This window comes from Panthera leo, chromosome D1 (genome assembly GCF_018350215.1).
Source record: "Panthera leo isolate Ple1 chromosome D1, P.leo_Ple1_pat1.1, whole genome shotgun sequence".
In the NCBI taxonomy this organism is placed as follows: Eukaryota; Metazoa; Chordata; class Mammalia; order Carnivora; family Felidae; genus Panthera; species Panthera leo.
Genome location: NC_056688.1, coordinates 53,676,697 through 53,701,127, shown reverse-complemented (window position 1 = coordinate 53,701,127; position 24,431 = coordinate 53,676,697). Strand labels below are relative to the sequence as shown.

General features: G+C 37.5%; 1 protein-coding gene and 1 pseudogene across 1 annotated transcript in view; one reads left to right on the top strand and one right to left on the bottom strand.

Moving 5' to 3' along the window:
* The window catches only part of GAB2 (GRB2 associated binding protein 2), a 189,262-nt gene that overhangs the window by 119,545 nt on the left and 45,286 nt on the right, over positions 1 to 24,431 (bottom strand). The gene's annotated exons all lie outside the window — the stretch shown is intronic.
* LOC122200217 lies at positions 9,157 to 11,506 on the top strand (annotated as a pseudogene).

Below are 24,431 nucleotides of genomic sequence, written 5' to 3'. Positions count from 1 at the left end.
AGGCCTGAAACACAGCAGTTACTTAACTAAAGTTTACTGAAGAAATACTACATAACAGGCATCCAATAAATGTTTGTTGAGTAAATAAATGAACTAGACACTTCTATTAGAAGAAGTGGATGAGAGATGTTAAATCATAGACTCAAGGTTAGAGTACTGGGGTACAATGTAAAGTAAGTTGGTAAATACAACTTGGAGATGCTAGATGGGCTGGGGATGCCCTGAATATCAGGCATTGGAACTTGAATTCATTTTATAGGCAACAAGAAAGAGAATACTGAATGTTGCTGAGGATGAAAAAATCGTGGGCACGGTGGTAGGGAGGGAGGAGGGTAATACTCAAAATAATTCTAGATGGTCAGACAACAGCCTGAAGATACCAAACAAGAGTTGAAAAGTGAAGTCCTAGAAGGGAGAGGGCCAGAAAGAAGGATAGAAAGCAGAATCCTTATCTTTGTTTCACAAAACGTCTTACCTTTTCATGATGATACCAAAGGTCTAATTCCTTCACTACTCTGTCTCTATTGCCACCTTCTAATTTGTCTTGGTTATTCTTCAAGAATTTTCTTCCTCTGACCCCACCTTAAAATTTCTGAAGCCAGTTATTATTTAATTAGATAAATATAATGTGTCATAGCCTCAGAACTGTTTTCAAATGTCTCATAATTTCCGTCTTCTGTGGGAGAGAAAGGCCAGTGTAAATATATTGTGTTCTTGCCCCTATGGACAAGATGGACTTCGCCTACTCAATTCTGGTCAGAGCTAAAACAGCTTAAAATGATTTCTCTATCTTCCCTATCAAAGCACAGCAGAAATAAATATAGGGAGTACCTCATTCTGTGGCACATGTAAATAAGGATACTCAGGGAAACAAACATTTCTACCCATAATTTTTCCTTGCTTCTGCCAAGAGTGACCACTGTCAACTGATCTGCCCAGAACTCCCCACTGTGCCTTTGTGCTTGGGCTCATCCTCACACATTATGTACCCCAATCTTACTCCCCAGATACATTGAAATGATACTCTTCCTTCAAGGATTACCTTCAATGCCACTTCCTCTAGACTGTTTCCTTTGATTTTTAAGTAGAATGCAAAACTTTCCCAACTAAACCCCTTTAACACCTTGTCTGTACCTCTTCTTACAAATCACAAAAAGACCTGTGTTATAGTTTCTTATGAATGTGTCCTATATCCCACTTTATTTTTAAAAAATTTTTTAACATTTATTTATTTTTGAGAGAGAGTGAGTGAGCCAAGAAGGGGCAGAGAGAGAGAGAGGGAGACACAGAATCCGAAGCAGGCTCCAGGCTCCGAGCTGTCAGCACACAGCCTGATGCGGGGCTCGAACCCACTAACTGTGAGGTGAGATCATGACCTGAGCCGAAGTCTGGTGCTCAACCGACTGAGCCACTCAAGCATTCTCTACATCCCACTTTATTTCCTCCATATGAAATTAGTTTTGAAGTAAGGGTCTATATCATTTGGACATCCCCCACAGTTCCCAGTATAGCATAGGTACTTAGTCCACATAGGAAGCTCTCAACACTTACTGAAATGAATTAATGAACATATTACTTTAAATGAACATTCATATACATTACTTCAGGGTATGATTATCTCTACTTTACAAATAAGAAAATGAAGGTTTATAAAAGTTAAGTGATTCAGAAAACAGGCCATGCTTTCCACAAAAGCTGAGATAAAAGGCCCAAATAAGAGGATTCAGAATGAATCTGGGGACTTCTTGGATAACAGCTCCTATCTTTTATTGAATTATCAACTGAGAACATAAATTGCTACTTTTGGGGGGAATAAATGTGTCAATATGTATATGAATATCCATAAAAAATCATATAATTTAAACTTGTATGTCTACTTCATAAATCCATCTTAATATCCAGAGATGCAGATAGACTTATGCATGAAGATGACCATCATACTGTTGTTCAAAATAATGAAAGAATCAGTAAAATCTTCTGTTACCCAACTGAAATACTGAAAATATGTTTACTTCTCCTCCCTCCCAGATTCCAAAGACATGACAAAGTAGTACAAGGCTGAATAAATGAATACCTGTGCTTAGGGTGGGAGAGAAGAATAAAGAAAAAGAACAGACCAGAACATTTTTTTTAATGCATTTTATTATTTTTTTAAAGTAATATTTACATTCAATGGGAGGGGTCAAATTCATGACTCTGAATTGACATGTGATTAAGAGTCACATGTACTACTGACTGAGCCAGCCAGGCACCCCTAGACCAGAAATTTTTAACACTTTTCAAAAGATGGGAAGTAGATGGAATTACATTGGTAGATGTGCTACAATGTAGATGTATCTACAGCCCACCCAAGTGAAGGAAGCCAGGTAAAGGAACATGGGGAAAAGATACATGTAGTAGCCAATGCTGCTTCTTGATAAGGCCTAGAAAGGTATCATGCTGGGGATCAGAGCAGTACTGTTCGAAAGAAATGTAATACAAGCCACATACGTAATTCTGAAATTTCTTTTTATGCTTAAAAAGTAAAAAGAAACAGATAGAATTAATTATAATAGTATATCCAAAGTATTATCATTTCAATATATAATGAATGTAAAAATGAGATATTTTATCTTGTCTTTTTGTTCTTTGAAATCTGATTTGTATTTTATACTTACATCATACCTTAATTCAGATGAGCCAGATTTCAAGCTCACTTATAGCTAGTAGCTATTGTAACTGATATCACAGAATCAAAGAATAAGGAGAGCAACGTCAGGAAAAAGAGCAGAAATCAGTGATTAATTGAAGAACTTTCTAAAGAACCAGCTGGATAGAAACAGTTTAGACACACAAGAACATAGAAAGTTTAACTTCTATGCACTCTTTCTGAAAGATGCTTTCAGGGATGCTTTATGGCAAAGTTAAAAAGGATTCTAAGAAAGAGATGACATAGGGTACAAGAAAGGAGATTTAACCCAGGACTTCAATGAAATGATAGTAGGCTTTGAGATTCAAACAGGAACTCTGTGGACTTAAAGAAGAATGTGTTAAGATGAAAGTTGGGGCATCTGGGTGGCTCAGTCGGTTAAGCAACTGACTTCATCTCAGGTCATGATGTCACAGTTCGTGGGTTTGAGCCCTGCATCGGGCTCTGTGCTGACAGCTCAGAGCCTGGAGCCTGCTTTGGATTCTGTGTTTCCCTCTCTCTCTGCCCCTCCCCCATTTGTGCTCTCTCTCTTTCTCAAAAATAAATAAAATGTAAAAAAAAAAAATAATAAAAGATGAAAGTTATTTCCCTAAAACAAACAGTATGATTAGGAAGCCAACTGATGTTAGTCATAAGGTAAAGGCAGATGCTTCTTTCTTCAGTCAGGAAAAAAAGGCAATCCAAAACTCCCAAGAAAACAAAAAACAAAGACAAGGTGTAAATATGAAGCAAAGAAAATATGGCAAGTGATGGAATGTAGAAAGAGAATCTATTTGATCTTGATGTTTGAAATAGTCTCGTTTAAGTGTCATGGGTTTGGTACCAAAGAACTTTATTTTCTTCCTATGGGTCAACTTATGCAATTCTTCTCTGCTGTAATTATTTATATAATTGTAATACTGAAAAGGATATTTATTAGTTTTTAATTCTTAGAATCAATCCCCAGGTGAAACTTAAGACTTCTTTATTTTAGAAATCTGAATGTAAATGTTATTTAGTTACACAATACATACCTTATGATAGGAATGGACTAATTATCTCATCTTACTTGTTGGAAAGCCAAAATATTCTGTATACAGTTAAAGAGAGAAAAATAGAGTTTTTGGTGTAAGTGGTAAGCTGTGTAGGATAAGTCTAAGGGGCCTTAATAATACAATGATGTCCCTGTTCTTTATCCAGAAACGCTAAGGATCCAATATTCTGGTGCTACAAAGTATTTTAATGGCTGAATCGCATTGCAGTCATTAAATTATCTTCAAAATTTATAACAAGCATTTTAAAACTTATAATGTGAAGTGAGATAAACTATGCCCAAAATTATAGACAGTATGAAGCCTGGGCAAATGAAATGAAATTAGAGCTACATTTATACGTATTAGGAGAGATTTAGGTTAGAGTTAAGTAATCACCAGACTTCTGAGAGGCTTGAGAATCCAGTTGAGGAAACACAAGTGTACAAGGAGTAGTCAAGTGTAAGTGCCAGGCACTGGTACTACATCTGATCTATCTCTGTAAACAATCTCCCTCCTCCAACACACACAGTCTATAATTATTAAATATTCACAGATTAAGATTCTCAAGGCTACTTGAATGCTTTAGGATGGCCAAGGAACCATCCAGCTTGGCAGTGTAGCCAAAGGAGGCTTCTTGGAAGAGGTAAACCCTGAATTGTATCTCAAAGGATGGACAGGTTTGAAATGGTGACTGGGGAGACCCCAGACTCCTTAATGGGTGAAGGGCCAACTCCTCAGACTGAAATGCAAAGAAGACTCCCATGGAAGACAGGAAAATGAGGCTACTTTTAAGGTGTGGTAACCAGAAGTTACCGAGAGACGCTGGTTTGTCCCCATCCCACCACTGACACAGAGATTCATGTTTTGGAGGCTATATTTCAGAAGATGGAGGTACTCCCAAATGTGTAAACTGAGTTCCCTTCTTCCCATTAACCTATACTTGATCCTGTCTGTATTAGCCAAATAGACTATCTTTTCTCTTCCATTCTTCTCCCAGCTTAGGCTTCTGCCCAGAAGATAAGCTTCTCACTAGTAAACACTCAGATGTAGAGTTTGTTTCTAGAGACCCAGGATAATCTACTTGGCAGCCTCAAGGGAAAAAACAGGCAGAATGAATTTAATGCTTCACCTTCCATGGCTGGACTTCGATATAAGACTACCCAGCTTAAACAAAGCAGTATATTTGTTAAGGCATCTTAAATTAGGGCTCCATACTAAAAAACATCCTTTACAAGTCTCAAACACCCCTTCCTCAGACGATTTATAAGTATCCCATAAAAAGAGTGTTTATTCTTTGGAAAGAGATATAATAGAAGAGGAGAACAGGAAGAGGTAATATAAGCACACACACGTGCCAGACATCGTATAGACATTCTATGACAAATCCATAGAGCACTTGTTATGCCCATTTTACAGGCAAGGAAAAGGAAGTTCAACTTCACAGAGATTGAGTGATTTGCTGCTTATGTAAATACTGGAGCTGGAATTCAAATCTACAAACTTCTTACTTCAAAACTCAGTGCTCTTCCCCCTATACCATACAGCCTCAGAAAGAAAGAAAGAAAGAAAGAAAGAAAGAAAGAGTGAATTTACCAAAGCTACATTGTTGAAAAGCAAGAACAGAGAGGTACAGCTGTTATCTTCACAAACCCTCCCATATATATTTTTTAAAGAAACAAAATTGTCTTAATAAGTAAGACTCAGACTCTTCTAAAATGACAAAAACAAAGAGCCTTAAGTAGACCTTTCTTTCAAAGGGGAAGGGGGGAATTAAATATCAGAAAGTAAGGGACTTCTCCTCTCACATGAGTCTGTCACAGCTCAAAGGATATTTTAGGGAAAAGATACTTACCTAGTGTGACCACAGAATCTAAGAGAATTTAGAAGGGGTGGTGGAGAAGAGAGAGGGAGAGAAGGGAGACTGACTCATTATTTGTTTTCCAAATATAAAAACTGAAGCAAAACACAGTGAGACTCAGCTATCCAGCTGGGTGCTCTTAAGGATTAACTGGGTGTGTGGCCAGGCACTTAACTTCATATTTCAGATGGACCGCTGTAAAATGGAAGAAGAACTCATAATAAGGTTTCTTGTCAAGAGAGCACCAAGAGAGTTGTATTTATAGCTTCTGAAATACAGACCTAAGCAAATGGCCTGACATGGAGCCCCGGGCCCTAATTCCAATATACCTGCTATAGTTAATGTCATAAGGTTGTGCTTGGGGATATGAATGTCCTGATAATGGCAGCGTCATCCCGTATTTTTATACCCTTCTCACAGGTTATAGCTGGGCTTTTAAAATACAGATTCCAATTCAATATTGAAAACAAAATGCCAGTGTAATAGAGTAGAAAGAATATGGGATTTGGCATTGGGCCATCATGGACTTGAATCTTGGTTGCAAGATTTGAACAAGATACTTAATCTTTCTGAGACTTATTTTCCTCATCATTAAAATGAGGGATAATTACCTTAGAACACTTATTTATTGAGAATTAGAGTTCCTGATACATAAAACACTGTAAAGATAATTTCCATATTAATCCTTACCTCACACCATATACAAAATTTAACTTGAAATGGATCATAGATCTAAATGTAAAAGCTAAAACTCACAGCTCCTCGAAGAAAAGATAAGAGAAAAATCTTTGTAACTTTGAGGCAGAAAAACAAACAAAAAAACATAATCATAAAAGAAAAATAGAATAAGTAGACCACCAAAATTCAAAGCTTTTGCTCCTCAAATGGCACCATTGAAGAAAATGAAAAGGCAAGCCATACTGAAAGAAAATACATGTTTTCACACACCAACAGAAAAATTACAGCTAGTTCTACCTTACAAAAAGCTGGTATCCAGACCATTTAAAAAAACTCTTAGAACTTAGCTAACAAGAAGATAAATGAAACCATATAAAAAATGATCAAAAGCCTTAATCAGAGACTACACAAAAGAAGCTATACAAAAAGCCAGTTAGCACATGAAAAGATGCTAACGATTATTAGACATCAGGAAAAAGTAAATTGAAACCACAGTTATACACTATTACCTGTAAACCCATCAGAAAAACTAAAATGAAAAAGACTGACCATACCAAGTGCTGATGAGAATGCAGAGCAACTGAAAATCACATACTGTTGCTGGGAATGTGCAATAGTACAGCCAGTCTGGAAAACAATTTCTTAAAAAGTTTAAGAAACAATTATTCTATGACCCAGCCCATTTGACTCCTGGGTATTTACACAAGAGAAATGAAAACATATATCCGCACAAAGATGTGCAAATAAATGCTCCTATCAGCTTTATTTAAAATAGCCAGAAACTGAAAAAACCCCAATGTCCATCAATAGGTAGTATATCCATACACTGGAATCCTACTCAGTGATAAAAAGGACCTATGCACCAACATGGACACATCTAAAAAACATTATGCTGAAAGAAGTCAAACCAAAAGTGTGTATATTACATAATTCTATTCACATAAAATGCAAACTCATCTGACAACAGATGAATGCTTGCCTGAGGCTGAGGAAAAAGAAAGGGATGGATTGCAAAGGGACAAGAGAAATTTTGGGGGGACTAAGGGAAATGTTCTGTATCTTGACTGTAGTAGTCATTTCATGGGCAGAGCAACTGTCAAACTCACTGAATTTAAACAGATTTATTTTGTGTACGTTATTCCTTAAAGTTGATAAGGAAAAAAAATTAATTCACTTTGCCTCTCCTGCCACTAGAATCAAGTTAAAAAGCTACTACTGCCCACTTCTTGGTCACAGGGGAAACAAAAAGCTGTACATAAAAGGGTGGTATTGCAAAAGCCCTGTAATTTAGTATCAACAAGTGTTTCATTTATTGAATATCAATCAGGTGTTTGGTAACATAAGGCACTTCATATATATTATCTTATTTAATTCTAACAAATTTGACGAGGTAGGCACTGTTAGCTCTTTTACAGATGAGGAAACGGTTCAGAAAATTTAAGAAATTCATCAAAAGCCACCCAGATGTAAATGGTAGAGTTAGATTCAAGGATGGATCTGGATTCAAAACAGTAAGCTTGACTTCAAAGACAATGCTATTACTTCCTACAGTGCTTAGGGCATCCTCAGAAAGGCAGAGCCGTGATGGCCCAGAGACAGGAAGTGTTAGTGAAGATTTCCTTTATCAGAACTGGGAAATCCTCTCAAGCAGGGAGTTATAGCAGTCTATTTCAAAGGAGACTGGGAGGATGGGAAATGGGGTGCAGCTCTGCTTGTGAGGCCAAAGACAATCCTCTCTCTCGGTTCCAGCATCTGCTGGTATTTTGTTAACTCTTGGCTCCTCCATATTCACCCACCCACTGGTTTCCCAGGGAAAAAAAGCCAAAATATCTTGGCTGAACAGGCGAATGGGTCACAGATGACAGAGGTAAAAAAAAAAAAAAAAAAAAAAAAAAAAGACATTCTGTAAATATGCTTCTTTTTAAAAGCAAAAACAAACTGCACACTTCCTTGTTCTGCATTTTCCTTATTCTCTTTGAGTTATCCATTTTCTGAAACATTTTCTTGTCTACATTTTCATTCATCACAGTGGAAAAAGTAAGGCAAATGGATCATGCTGGAAGTTTAAATAAATTTACAGTCTTCCTATTTCAGACCAGCTGTAGCCCATCTCCCCTGAAGCCAGGCCAACAAGAAGGTGCCTTGAGCTGCAGAAAATGGGCTATGGGAAACTAGGACCTGGAGGGGCGGCTCGGCACTGGGACCAACATTGTGGACAGAGCGTAAAGAGACCTGGGTTCTGGGATTAACTTTGTATAATTAAGTTAGAGACTCTGTCACGTCACTTTCCCTCTCAGAGTCTCAGAAGATTGGACTAAACATGTTTTTCAACTTTTAACAAAGGCCCTCCGTTTATAACCAAAAATAATCTTCCCCCTAAACCCTCAGATTCTCATGCACTTCCTCTTTGAGAATTGCTCTGTTGCCTTTTTATTCCCCCACAGCCAAGCTTCACTTTCTGAAATTTATACTATAAAAACAGGCAACTTCAGTGTACTGGTATATTATAATCCCAGACAAAAACTTTCAAACAGTATATACAAACATATACTGAAATTCTGTCATAATCCTTAGTGTGTGGCATTGAGAACCAGAGATTAGATGCCCTATTGCAAACTGCAGTATTTTTATTTTGGTTGTTCTCCATTTCCTCTCCCGATTTAGTTTGAACTGCAATTTTACTAAAGCTCCTTTGCTCCCTTCTTCACACATGGTAAGAAGTCACAGGGACATATGCTTTTGTGCTCCTTTAACTAGAGCATCCTCCCCCAAACTACACTCTGCCAAATTGTTTCTGGTAAGCAACTTTGCAAAGTAAAAATTCCCTAGACGATCTGGACAGGGTGTGAAAGAAAGACCCACAACCCAGCAGGGGAACTGAAACATTCTCCCCCAGTGTCCACTTCTGTCCTGGGAGGATGGGGGCAGGGAAGTTGCGGAAGAAGCTTTTAAAGGAAGCAAACTTGCAGGACTTCTGCTGCAAACAATTGTGTACTGTATCCAGCTGTTAAATAAGGCAACAGTCAGCTCAAAACCAGAGGAGAACAAAGGGGTCTGATCCCTTGCTCCTAAAACAGCAAAGTACTATGCTTCTGCTTCACATGTTTACAGCTTAGCACCTGTTTCTAGCTTCCAGGTCTGGAGCTCTAAGAGGTGTAAACCTTTATTTTTACATACAAAATATTGTGCAGAAGCATAACATAAAAAAATAAATTTGAGCTCTGGGGGATAGAGGACCCCGGGGTGGGAGAGCTCTGCCAGCTCAGCTGCCATCATCCCTTTCGTCAGGCAACTATCTGGACTCCTAGGGCCACAAGGAACACTATTAGGTCTATTGATGTGGGTTGATTCATGTGTGATTGGTAGGCCTACTGATTTGTGGAGTTCACAGATAAAAACATAGATGATCATGCCCTTAATTTGATTCAGTAGGCTAGGGTGGTTGTTCTCAGCATTTTTCTTTCCCCTTATGTCTTCTTCAATGATCTCATTAATTCCCAATGCTTTGTTGATCGTTTCTATATGGAAGACTCAAATTATACACTTTAAGACATGATCTCTTTACTTAGCAGAGCATCTGAAACATATGGATGGGAAGAGAAAAGCAGGGATCCAGGCATGCAGACAGTTTGGCAGCAGAATCCAAGTGTTTGTTCCCAAAATTCAGGACCAACACTCTAGCTGTCAGAGGACTAGGGAGAGAAAAAGAATAATGGGAATCCCTAAAGAATCAAAGTGCAAGGGAAGGACTTGGCCAAAAGGAACCAGACAAGAGCTCTTCTTAGAATCGGGGGCCAAAGTCAGAGGGGGGCTAGCTTCCAGGCTGACTTCATGTTAATTCCCAGAGGCCTGGATCAAGTTCTTAAATCCTACCCCACCTCATCCCCATTACAAGCAGAACTGTTTCACAGACCTATCCTAAGGTATGAGAGGAGAGAGCCAAGTAAATCTTCACAGCTGAGCATATCCAGGCCCTACTTGTGTCTAGCAAGTTGAAAGCATATCATGAGCAGAAAAGATGCAGAACAGATGTTCCTAACGTTTTCCAGGTCACTCGCAGAGATAGACACAGATCCCTATCAACTCAATAGCCATTTCTCTCTTTGTACCTTGTTACAGAACTATTTTGTTCAGAGAACTGGTAGAGACTTCATGGTCATGGGAAAGGTAAACCCCCTGCCCCAGCCCCAGGGGTTGAATCTCAACTGGTCTAAAGCAATTATGCAAATCAATTTCCCTTTGCCAGGATTGGACTAGAGAGGTGGGCATATAACCTAGTTCTGACCAAAAAAACGTAAGTTTTCTAAAGGGGAAAGAAAGTGCCTGTTTTTCTTGGTAACATGCTTGAGTCAATGACAGAACCCTGAAGCTTCCTCCCTCTTACTGGGCTACATGAACATCAATGTCCTTGTAATTTACTCAGATTTTCTGTTAAGTGTGACTAAAAGTTTTCCTGACTGATCTGCTGACCCACCTGAAAGAGTAGGCAGCAAGAGTGGTTGCTTAGCCTTAACTGGCCTTAGCTGGTTGACTGCAACTGTGGTGACTAGAGGTCCCAGTACATCGAAGTCCTGTATATTATGTCCTATAATGGAGGGACCATCCCAGCCATGCAGGGGGAGAACTGTGTGGTCATTGCTGCCGACAGGCACTTAGGGATCCAGGCCCAGGTGGTGACCACAGACTTCCAGAAGATCTTTCCCTGGAAGGTCGGCTATACATAGGCCTGGCCAGACTCGCCACTGAGGTCCAGACTGCTGCCCAGCATCTCAAGTTCCAGCTAAATCTGTATGAGCTGAAGGAAGGCTGGCAGATCAAGCCTTACATCCTCATGAGCACGGTGGACAACCTATCATATGAGAAACGGTTTGGCCCCTTCTACACAGAGCCATCATCTCTGGATTGGACCCAAAGACCTTTAAGCACTTCATTTGTTCTCTAGACCTCACTGGCCCCATGCTGACTGACGGACTTTGTGGTCAGTGGCACCTGCTCTGAACAAACATATGGGATGCATGAGTCCCTCTGGGAGCCCACCATGGATCCAGAACACCTGTCTGAAACCATCTCACAAGCCATGATGAATGCTTGGATAGGGATGCAGTGTCAGGAATGGGAGTCACTGTCCACATCATTGAGAAGGACAAAATTACCACCAGGACACTGAAGGCCTGCGTGGACTAACCCTCTGTTCTCAGAGTCTACTTTTTTTTTTTTTTTTTTTTTTAATAAAATAGTTGTAATTTCTTTTGGGACACCTGGGTGGTTTAGTCAGTTAAGCATCTGACTCTTGATTTTGGCTCAGGTCATGATCTTAATTTGTGAGTTCAAGCCCCACATGGGGCTCTGCTGACAGTGTGGAGCCTGCTTGGGATTCTCTCTCTCTCTCCCTCTCTCTCTGCCCCTCCCCAACTTGTGTGCACTCACTCTCTCTCTCAAAATAAATGAAAAAAAAAAAAAAAAAAAGCTTTTCTTTCAAAAACTATGAGCCAAAAACTATGAGGCTGAAAGTACAGGCCTTATATCCAATAACCTTTTTTTAATGTTTACTTATTTATTTTGAGAGAGAGAGAGAAGCAGAGAAAGAGAGAGAAAGAATCCCAAGCATGATCCATGCAGTCAGCACAAAGCCCGATGTGGGGCTCAATCTCACAACCTTGAGATCATGACCTGAGCTGAAATCAAGAGTCAGAAGCTTAACTGATTGAGCCACCCAGACACCCCTCCTGTAACTTTTATCATGTGGATATATGCAATATTTTGTCTTCAACTATAAGAGATTTACAGGTTTCAGGTCAAGAGTCCTTACTCTATACCAGCAGTTCTCAAAGCGTGCTCCCTGGACCAGCAGCATCAGCATGACCTGGAAATTTAGAAAAATCAGAAAAATAATTTCTCTAGCCAAACCCCAGACCTACTGAATCAGAAATCCTTGTAGTGGAGTCTAGCAATTTATGTTTTACTAAGTCTTCCAAGTGATCTGATTCATGCCAAAGTTTGAGGACAACTGCCCTGAGCTCACCATTAATTTCTATGATGACAAAAATGTTTACATCTGCACTATCCAGTATGGTAGACACTAGCCACGTATGTCTATTGAGCACTTATAATGTGGCAGTGCAACCAATAGACTAGCTTTATAATTTTACTTTGTTTTAGTTTATTTAAATTTAAACATCCCTGTGGCTAGTGGTTACTGCAGCTCTAGACAACCGTAAAGGATTTTACACTATCAAATGGCTCAATACTAAGTCATAAAATAGGCAGTGGTTCTCAAACTTCAGTATGTATCTCCATCACTAAAGGGGTTATAAAACACCGATTATAGGCTCCACCCCTACAATTTATGGTTCAGTAGGCCTAGCTTGGGGTTTGAGAATTTGCACTTCTTTTTTAATGTTTATTTTTGAGAAAGAGGGAGACAGCATATGCCAAAGCCAGGGAGGGGTAGAGAGAGAGTGAGAGAAAGAATCCCAAGCAGGCTCCATGTCCAGTGCAGAGCCTGATAAGGGGCTCTATCCCAGGACCACACAATCACAACCCAAGCCAACATCAAGAGTCAAACTCTCAACCAAATGAGTCACCCAGGTGCTCCAAGAATTTGCACTTCTAATAGGCACCTATATGATGCTGATGCTACTGACCCAGGGAACCCCTCTGAGAAGCACTGAAGTAAGAAAAACTTTTTTTTTTTTTGCCTTCTTATAACCTACATAAAAACTACTTTTCCACAATTCTTTTTTTGTTTGTTTGTTTTTAAAAGTTTACTCATTGTTGAGAGACAGAAAGACAGAGCACAAGTGGAGGAGGGGCAGAAACAGAGGGAGACACAGAATCCAAAGCAGGCACCGGGCTCTGAGCTGTCAGCACAGAGCCCAACGTGGGCTTGAACTCATGAACCACGAGATCATGACTTGAGCCAAAACTGGATGCTTAACCAACTGAGCCCCCTAGGTGCCCCTACTTTTCTACAATTCTAACCAATGTTTTCCTTTGTGTTAATCAAATTAATATATAAAGGTAAAGTTCCCTGAGAGTAGGAACTGACACCTTCCCATTCTGTATGTCTCATAGTCCATATGAGCTCAGTATCTTGGTTCCAGCAGGTATATGACATCGCTGAGAGTATAATGGGCACACCCCACATCTCCAAACAGGAAGATTTTTGGAAGTGTCTGTCATGTTTCCAAGACCATGATTACTTCCTCATAATCATCAGGTGGCAGGCTATATGTTTCAGAAGAAGTGCACAGAAAGGTTAATTGATCTGCCCAAGGCAATAGGTCTTATTTCTTATTCTTCTGTATTTTAAAGTATTATCTCATAAGTTGTTTACATCTAAGTAGATTTACAGAAGAGTTTGTGTATATATATGCATATATATTTTACATATATTACATATGCAATATATATGTAACTTATACATAATATTTTATACATATATATACAGAGATACTGAAAACTAAAACATTCAAGAATGAAAAAGACTTCTGACACTATAATGGTATGAAAGGCAACAGGCCTAGAAATCTGGATGGGGGCTATACCTTCTCAAATAACACTGCATACAAAACCATCTATGCCAAAGACCTGGCCCATCCAGCAATGCAGCTTTCAAGCATTAATGGGAAAGGCAAGAATCAAGGACAAACACACAGGGGATTTTTCTGAAGGTCAAAAAAGCAACAATAAATACCGTGCCCAGAAAAGCTTTTAAATCTGACCTTTTCTTCTGCTGAAGCCATTCGCCTTCCAGCATCTTCAATCTAATAGACTGAAGTAGGCTGAAATGGCTCTTAGGAGAGAACGGGGCTAGTCTTTTCCTTAATGCTGCCTCTCCACCACTACTCTAGCAGCATTACTGGTAATTACATCATTATACCATAATGGAACACATGCGGTGCAAGTGAAACATCCCAGCAGCTCCCCAGTCAGGGAGAGGGGAAAGAAGCTCCCTTCATTGTTCAATTTCTATTAACCCTTCAGGTTCTGGCTTATTCTCAAAGTCAAACCACCCCTAGGACATTTCACAATCTTAAAACACAGATCGTGAAAGCAGAGCATCGTTGAAGATCAGGAATAAAGTTAAATTCATTAGTGTGATGGAAATCCTCTGCTAGAATAGGAATTAGGACACCTGGGTATAGGTCTTGCTTTGCTATGAACACCTTATGTGACCTTGGGGAAATCATTTGCATCTTTTAGGTTTCAGTTTCTCATCTATAAAGAATAGCAAAGCTCCCAGGCAGAAGATCCCAAAAGGTCCTTGTAGGCAATCTGGGACTGGACCAAAAGATCACAAGGGTTCCTTCAGCTCTAACATTCTATTATCTAAAAAGACTCTATGAATAGGGGAGACAGGAGTGGAGTAAAATTCGAAAGGTCAACTCTGGTCTTCAAGCAGTTAATCCGATGAGGATTTTTGCCTCTACTCTGACCCACATATCAGTGTCAGATCATCTTCATCAAAATCCATAGCAACTTCTCATAAGACCAAACTCTGAACTCATTAACAGATCACAGAGAGTCTCCCCAAATAGAGAAAGGACATAGCAGTACACGCTATACTTGGACAGAACCAAAGTTCTAACTGTCACAGACTCCTTCTATGAACCCGAGTCAGTCACCCAACCTTGGCCAACTCATCTTCAAGACACAGTGGCAGAGGAGAGAGGGTAAAATGAAAGCTTTTTGCTCAGTCTGTGATTTTGATATCTTTGTAAAAGTTTCAAATGCCACCACTGGATATTGGGGCATGCAGGGGTGGGTGGAGTTTGGCACAAAAAGCACACTAAGAATGCCAAATCCTACAAGCAAGAGATGAGTTTTCTTATGATATTCTAAAGGTTTTCTCATAGATAAGGAAAAAATTACCTACCAGACTTCCAGGGAAGAACTAAAACATATAAAACTATATATTAATTTGCCACATATCTCAGAATTTTCTTTATATAGTGGCCTAAAAGAAAGAATGTAAAAAATGTGTTCTCTGCAGTTGTCTTCTGGTCTTCATATAGAAGGTATAAGACTTTGGTTTCCAGGAGTAAGGTGGTTAGATACTCTTAATTAACCCTCCCAAAGAAAACAATTTAAAAAGCTACATAAGGTTGCCTGGGTGGCTCAGTCAGTTGAGCGTCTGATTCTCATGATCCCAGAGTTGTGGGATCAAGCCCCATGTCGGGCTCCACATTGAACGTGGAGCCTGCTTAAGATTCTTTTTTGCTCTCTCTCTCTCTCTCTCTCCCTCCCCAACTCTTTCCCCTGTTTGCATGCTCTCTCTCTAAAATAAATTAATAAAAATGAAAAATAAAAAGCTAAATAAAATATTCCTAAAAAATAATTTTTAAAATGCATCATGCTGAACTGTGAAGGAATGTACACAGAACAAAAATCAAATGAAATGAAAGCAGACAGAAACAACCCAAATGTCCATCAGCAATGAAAGGACAAAGAAAATATGGTTTATTCATATATTGGATTATTCAGCCACATTAAAAAGGAAGTTCTGGTACACACTATAACATGGATGAACTTGGAAAACATTATACTAAGTGACACAAGCCAGACATTAAAGGGCAAATTCCCTATGATTCCACTTACATGGAGTACCTTGAGTAGTCAAAATCATACAGACCAAAAGCAGAATAGGGTTTTCCAGTGGTTGGGATAGGGGTGTGCAATGATTGCTTGGGTGTGGGTAATAGAAGGTAAAGCTCAGGGCTCACAATCATATATGAAGCCCCTTATACACTTGGGATACCAAGGGACTATACCTTTGGTGCATAGATGAATCACAAATAAACCTGTAGCGCTGAAAGAGACCATAAAGAAACTGTCTTCTTTTAACCAGTAGAGAAAGAAAAATGTCTCTTAGAATCTCTAACTAAAAGCTGGCTCTAGTGAAGGTTCGTGACCAAATCCATGCAATCTTTTTTTTTTTTAATGTTTATTTATTTTTGAGAGAGACAGAGAGAGAGTGTGAGTGAGGGAGGGGCAAAGAGGGAGGGAGACAGAGAATCCCAAGCAGCCTCCACACCATCAGTGCAGAGCCTGATGTGGGGCTTGAACTCATGAATCCAATCATGAGATCATGACCTGGGCAGAAACCAAGAGTCAGACGCTTAACCGATGTGCCCCCAAATCCATGCAATCTTAAGTGAAGATCTAAAAGCAGTCCAGTTAGTTATGTCTTCAGACTATTGGTAGAAGCAACTCCTCATCCTTTCTGGTGGAATAAAAGCTTAACTCAGGTCTCACATACTTTCTACAGGTAAAGTCTTAAGAAACATTAGACCTTAAAAACAAAACACAAAACACACACCCAGAAATAAGCCACATGAATGAGAATCAGGAAAAACAGACAGTAAAATCAGATCCTCAAAGACTTCAGATATTGGAATTAGATACACAACGTAACAGGTTTATGAATATTATATTCTAATATTTAAAAGAGAGGCTTGCCAAAAATTAGCAAGGAACAAGAGAGTATAAAAAACAAAAACAAAACACAAGTGCATTTGAAAACAAACCAAACAGAACTTCCTGAAATGAAATTATAATTAAAATGAAAAAGTCAATGGCCAGGTTAAACAGCAGATTAGACACAGCTAAAACAAAACAAAACAAAACAAAACAACAAAACAATGAACTGGAAGAGTGATCCAAAAAAATTCCATAGAATGTGACTAAGAAATAAAGACATGAAAAATATGAGAGTTTGAGAGACATGGATGATATAGTAAAAGGGTCTAATCTTTTAACTGAAGTTCAAGAATGAGTTAAAGAGGATGGAGGAAGGCATTATTCAAATAGCTAACAGCTGAGAATTTTCCCAGAATCACTGATAGAACACCAATCTTCATATCCAGGAAGTTGAACAAATGTCAAGCAAGATAAATAGAAATAAGCAACATATTGTAATGAAACTTAAGAACACCAAAGACAAAAATTAAGATATTAAAAGAGAAGCAGAGATCACCTACAAAAGAACAGCATTAGACTATCAGCTGACTTTTCAACAGCAAGATCCAGAAGACCACAGAATAATATTTTCAATGTGTGAAAAAAAAAGAAATGTCAAGAGAATGAAAAGACAAACCACAGACAGGGAGAAAATATTTTTAACACATGCATCTGATAAATACACAAAGGAACTCTTAAAACTCAACAATAACCCATAATCATATTGTCAGTTAATCTTTTAACTAAGGAGGAAAGAATATGCAATGGGAAAAACACAGTCTCTTCAACAAATGTTGTTGGGAAAACTGGACAGCTACATGCAAAAGAATGAAACTGGACCACTTTATTACACCATACACATAAATAAACTCAAAATGGATTAAGGACCTAAATATGAGACCTGAAAGCATAAAAATCCTAGAAGAGAGCACAGACATAATTTCTCTGACAGTGGTCGTAGCAATATCTTTCTAGATATTTCTCCTGAAGGCAAGGGAAATAAAAACAAAAGTAAACTATTGGGACTACATCCAAATAAAAGGTTTCTGCACCAAAAAGGGGGAAAAAAGATCCACACTGAGACACGTTAAAATCAAAGTGTCAAAAGACAAAGTAAGAGAGACTCATTGTATACAAAGGATCTTCAAAATGATTAATAGCTGATTTCTCATCAGAAATCATGGAGGCCAGAAGGCAGTGAAATGATATATTTAAAGCACTGAAAGAAAAAAAAATGTCATACAAGAATTCAATATCTGGCAATAACTAACAAAACTAAAAGATAAACTGCTGAATGGGAGAAGACATTTACAAATGACATATCCAAAAAAGGGTTAGTATCCAAAATATATAAAGAACTCATACAACTCAACACCCAAAACCAAACAATCCAATTAAAAAATGGGCAGAAGACATGAACAGACATTTCTCTAAAGAAGAGAGATAGATGGCCAACAGACACAGGAAAAGATGCTCAACATCACTCATCATTAGGGAAATACAAATCAAAACTAAGAGATATCACTGCACACCTGTCAGATGGCTAAAATCAAAAACATGACAAACAAGTGTTAGTGAAGATGTGGAGAAAAAGGAACCCTCTTGCACTACTGGTGGAAATACAAACTGGTGCAGCCACTGTGGAAAACAGTATGGAGGTTCTTTAAGAAATAAAAATAGAACTACCCTATGATCCAGTAATCTCACTACTGGCTATTTACTCAAAGAGTACAAAGGTACTGATTCAAAAGGATACATGCACCCTTATATGTATTGCAGCATTATTTACAAGAGCCAAATTATGGAAACAGCCAAGGGTCCATTGATAAATGAATGGATAAAAGTGATGTGATATATATTTCTCACATATAATTACATATATATATATCATAAAAAATTATATATATATATATATATATATATATATATATATATATATACACACACACACACATATACACATATATATAAAATAAAAAGAATGAAATCTTGCCACTTGCACCAACATGGATGGAGCTAGAGAGTATAATGCTAACACAAGTAAGTCTGTCAGAGAAAAGACAAATACCATGTGATTTCACTTATATGTAGAATTTAAGAAACAAAACAAACAAGCAAAGAGGGGGGAAAAAAGAGACAGAGAGAGGTGAACCAAGAAGCACACACTTAACTATAGAGAACAAACTGATGGTTACCAGAAAGGTGGCAGGTGGGGAATGGGGTGAAATAGGTGATGGGGATTAAAGAGTACATTTATCATGATGAGCACTGAATAATGTACAGAATTGTTGAATCACTGTATTGTACACCTGAAACTAATACAGCACTGTATGTTAACTAAACTGAAATTAAAATAAAAAACTTAAAAAAATAAAAATAAAATCAGAAACCCCCTCAACAATAAGGAAATAAATACCCTGATTTAAAAAATGGGCCAAAGACCTTAACACATACCTCACTAAAGAAGATAAACAAATGGCACATAAGCATATGAAAAGATGCTGCATGTTATATGCCATCAGGGAAATGCAAATTAAAACAATAAGATACCATTACACACCTACTATAATAGCCAAAATCCAGAACACTGACAACACCAAATGCTGGTGGGGTGGTGCCAACAGGAATTCTCATTCACTGATGATGGGGAATGCAAAATGGTACAGCTGTTTTGGAAAACAATTTGGTGGTTTCTTATGAAATAAACATACTCTTAGTATATGATCCAGTTATCATGCTCCTTGGAATTTACCCAAAGGAGATGAAAACTTATGTCTATATAAAAACTTTCACACTCATATTCATAGCAGCTTTATTCATGACTGTCCAAACCTGGAAGCAACCACAATGTCAAAAGGTGGATGGATAAACTATGGTACATTCAGACAGCGAAATATTATTCGGCACTAAAAAGACACAAACTATTCCAAACACAGGAGAAATGATAATTATGTGACAAGATAGAGGTGTTAGCCATTGCTATGGCAATTATATGTACATTTACTGCAAATAAATGTATCAAATCACTATGTTGAACACCTTCAACTTATACAATGTTATGTCAAATATAACTCAATAAAAAAAAAAATAAACTATCAAAAGCCATGAAAAGACATAGAGGGATCTTAAATGGATATTACAAAGTGAAAGAAGCCAATCTGAAAAGGCTACAAACTATATGATTTCAACAAATGACATTCTGGAGAAAACAAAACTATGGAGATAGTAAAGAGATCAATGGTTGCCAGAGGTTAGGGGACAGGGGAAGAGATGAATAGGAGAAGCACAGAGAATTCTCAGGGTAGTGAAAATATTCTGTAGGATATCATAATGACGGATGCATGTCATGATGCATCTGTTCAAACCCACAGAATGTACAACACCAAGAGTGTGTGCATAATATATACTATGTAATTTTGTGTGATTATATTAATGCAGGTGCAGCAATTTTAACAAATGCACCATTCTGATGGGGGATGATGATAACAGGGGAGTGTATGCATGTGTAAGGGTAGGCGTTATATGGGAGATTTCTGTACCTTCTCTTCAATTTTGCTCTGTACCCAAAACTGTTCTAAGAATAAAATCTTAAAAATATTAACTGTCAGTGCAGAAGTCTACAGCTAATAATGCTCTTTCAACAACGAGAGAAAGATAAAACCATCATTCAGAGAAAACAGAGAGACTGCCACATATAGACCATCACTACAGGCAATTCTAAAGGATGTACTTGAGGAAGAAGGAAAATGATCCCATGTGGAATATCTAAACTAAAAGGAAACACACATGAGCAAAGATATTGATAAATATGTGGGAAATGTGCACACTGCCAGTGTGAAACAAGAATACTACTTAACTGGTGTGGTTATAAATAAGCAAGATAGAATTAAAATATTAGAGAACAAGAACACAAGAGAAGTGGTAGGAGTTTATTCTATGATTCTTATGTAATTCAGAAAGATAGTGTAGTGTATCGAATCGTGGTTCCTCCAAAACCTACATCTGCACTCTAATCCCTGGAACCTGTGACTATTATCTTCTATGGCAAAATATGTGACTAAGTGAAAGATTTTGAGAGGAGGCACTTTCCCTGGATAATCCAGGTGGGCTCTAAATGCAATCACATGTACTCTTCTGAAGGAGAGGTAGAGTTAGAACAGACACACAAGGAGAAGACACAGAAAAGGAGGAGACAATGTGACTATGGAGAGAGAGAACAGAATGACAGAGCCACCATCATCTGGAGCCACTAGAAACTGGGAGAGGCACAGAAAAGATTCTCTCTAGAGTCTTCAGAGGGAGCACAGCCCTTTGACACCTTGTTTTGGACTTCTGGCCTCTAGAACTGTGAGAGATTAAATTTCTATTGTCTTAAGCCAACAGATTTGTAGTAATTTTATATAGTAACTGCAAGAAACTAATACAGAAAGAATATTACTTTAGGCCAAATTAGAATGTATGAGCTAATAACAGCTCAATTCTCCCTAAGTGGATTTATAAATTTAACATGAACTCAGTAAAAATACCAACTTTTTTTTTTTTTAATACAAAAGGTAGTTATTAAGGTTCATACAGAAAAATAAACAAGAATATCAGTAACGGGAAACTTAGGCAACTATATGATAAAACCATACTATAAAACCTCATTAGTTAAAACAAAGTGTGTTGCCATATATACAGACAGACCAACCATTGTAATTTAATATATTGCAAATCCACAAATGGGTACTAATGCATAAAATATTTAGGTTGTGATAGATGTGGCATTTCAAATTGTGGGAAAAAGATTTAACATGGCATTTGAGATTTATTTTTTCTTTCAATATATGAAATTTATTGTCAAATTGGTTTCCATACAACACCCAGTGCTCATCCCAAAAGGTGCCCTCCTCAATACCCATCACCCACCCTCCCCTCCCTCCCACCCCCCCATCAACCCTCAGTTTGTTCTCAGTTTTTAAGTCTCTTGGCATTTGAGATTTAAATGACAAAGGTGAATCTGTCCCTCTAAGCACAGATCAGTATATATTTCAAACAAAGCAGAGATTTAAACATAATATAAAATGCAACTATAAAAGTAATAAAATAAAGCACAGTACAATTTCTTTTATAACTTCCGAGTGGGAAACTCATTCTATTACATGCTGTCTAGAAGCCATAAAAAAGAAAAATCGTTAGAGTGACTACACAAAAATCTACAAATCCTGCATGGCAACATAAACAAACAAGCATACAAGTGTGTACACACATGTGCGCGCACACACACACACACACACACACACACACCCTATAGGCAAAGCAAGAAAACAAATGATAAACTGGGTTAGAATCATAAATACTGTTCTAAAAATTGCAATTTCTATTATAAAAGGCTGATCTCTTAAAGAGGTCCTATAAATTAGTAAGACTAACAGCTCTGTGGAAAAATAAGCAAAGCATATGAACAAATTATTTACAGAAAAAGAAATATGAATTTAAACTACACTGAAATACTATTTCATTGGACTGGCAAAAATCCAGAAGTTCAGTAACTATGTGGACAAAACTGTGGGAAAACAGACACTTTCATACACTTTTGGTGGGAGTAGAAATAACTACACACCCTCTGGAGGGTACTGTGGCAAAGTTACATATAGTATATTAAAATTCTAATACTATTTATCCTTTAACCAAGAAATTCCTTTCTAAAAATTTACTGTGAGACAAACTAATACATGTGCACGATGACATACGTACATTTTGCAGATCTGTTTAAAGGAATAAGCTGAAAAACAATGTAAATGTCCATCAAGGACATTTTGTTATGGTTCCATTAATTAATGAAATACCAGTTGACTGTTAAAAAAAAAAAAAAAACAAAAGAAAGGACTAGAGAAGGAAACTCCTTATGTACTAACATGGAAAAGAGTATCAAGAAGAACTATTAAGTAAAGAAGGCTAAACATAAAATTGTGCCTTATGCTGCCATTTGTATGAAATAGTTAAAGAGAGTATCTACATATTTGTATTTATATTTATAATCTATGTTGAATATATAGGGCAACATACATACATTTTATAAACACACACACATGGATTGGAATTAAGCAGATGGGGAGAGAAAGAAGTTATACTCTTCACAGTATACCTTTCAAAATATTTGACATTAAAACCATGTTAAAGTATTATCTATTACACATTTAAAAATCTTTGTAAGTTTGCATAATAGAATATGTTAACAAAGCAAACAGAGTATAATTTCCAAATTAGTAGAGGAGTAAAAATAAAATTAGAAAAAGTAAAATACTTAATCCAAAAGGCAAGAACACACAGAAGGCAAAACAATATGAGAAATAAAACTAAATATTTCCTTAATTACAATAAATGTTAATCAATTAAATTCAATTAAAAGACAAAGACTGTCTCACTGTTGTATTAACCATAATAAACATCAATTACCTAAACTTCTCAGTTAAAAGACAAAGACTGTCAGGCTAAACAAAAACACAATCGAGCTATATACTGTTCTTAAAAGATGCACCTAAAATATAAGAACACAAGTAGGTTGAAAGTCAAAGTTTGGAAAAAATTACATGAGGCATATATACTATTGAAAAAAAAATGACACTATGGTTATATGACTTATATTAAGTAAAGAGACATTAAAGCAAAAGGGTCACTTTGCAAAAACAGGAGGTTCAAAGGTAGAGAAGAGATCAAATTCTAAAATATTGGCCTCAAAATATATAAAGCAAGAATTGCTAACACTGCAAGAACTGCTATCCCTGACAAATCCATTATCATCATGGGAGATTTTAAACAACCTTTCAGTAATTGATATAAAAAGGGTGAGGCTCTCCTTTTGGCTCCTCAAATTAATGCACTTTGGAACTGCTAGATCACACCGGAAATGAGGTTTCTCACTCACTTCCTGAGAAAATAAATCAGGATAGAGAAACATGCTTCTTGTCTGGTTTTGGTGACCATATACAAATGTAAAAATGGTAAGTTACACCTTATCTGCACAGTGACCATTATAGCCAGACACTAATACTAATGACTTTGTCAGCAACTCTATGTGCTTATGTTTCAATTTCTTTTTTTTTTTTTTAATTTTTTTTTAACGTTTATTTATTTTTGAGACAGAGAGAGACAGAGCACGAATGGGGGAGGGTCAGAGAGAGAGGGAGACACAGAATCTGAAACAGGCTCCAGGCTCTGAGCAGTTAGCACAGAGCCCGACGCGGGGCTCGAACTCACATACCGCGAGGTCGTGACCTGAGCCGAAGTCGGACGCTTAACCGATTGAGCCACCCAGGCGCCCCTATGCTTCAATTTCTTAATCTCTAAGCTCTTTAGGGGAAGATGTTGTTCTTTTATACATATTTTTATCTATCCCAGCACCTACCACATGCCTAGTAAGTGCTCAGTGTTTTATTGAATCATCTTTACACATTCCCTTCAAAAATATTCCAACATTTATGAAGCACCTATTATATACCAAGCACTATATTAAGTACTGGGAATATACAGACTAATAAAGCAGTGTCTGTTCTCCAGGAGAAGAGAAACAGAAATATATCTTTTAAAAAGCTATAAATAGAGGTTTGAGTGGAGACCCCTCTCCCAACAAAGCACCTGGAAATTTGAGGGAAAGTTCTCATTTAACATGTACTTCTAAGTACCCACTATATTCTAGAATCAGGCATGTCCTAGAGAAGGGACATTTGACTTAAGTCTTGCCAAGTAGATG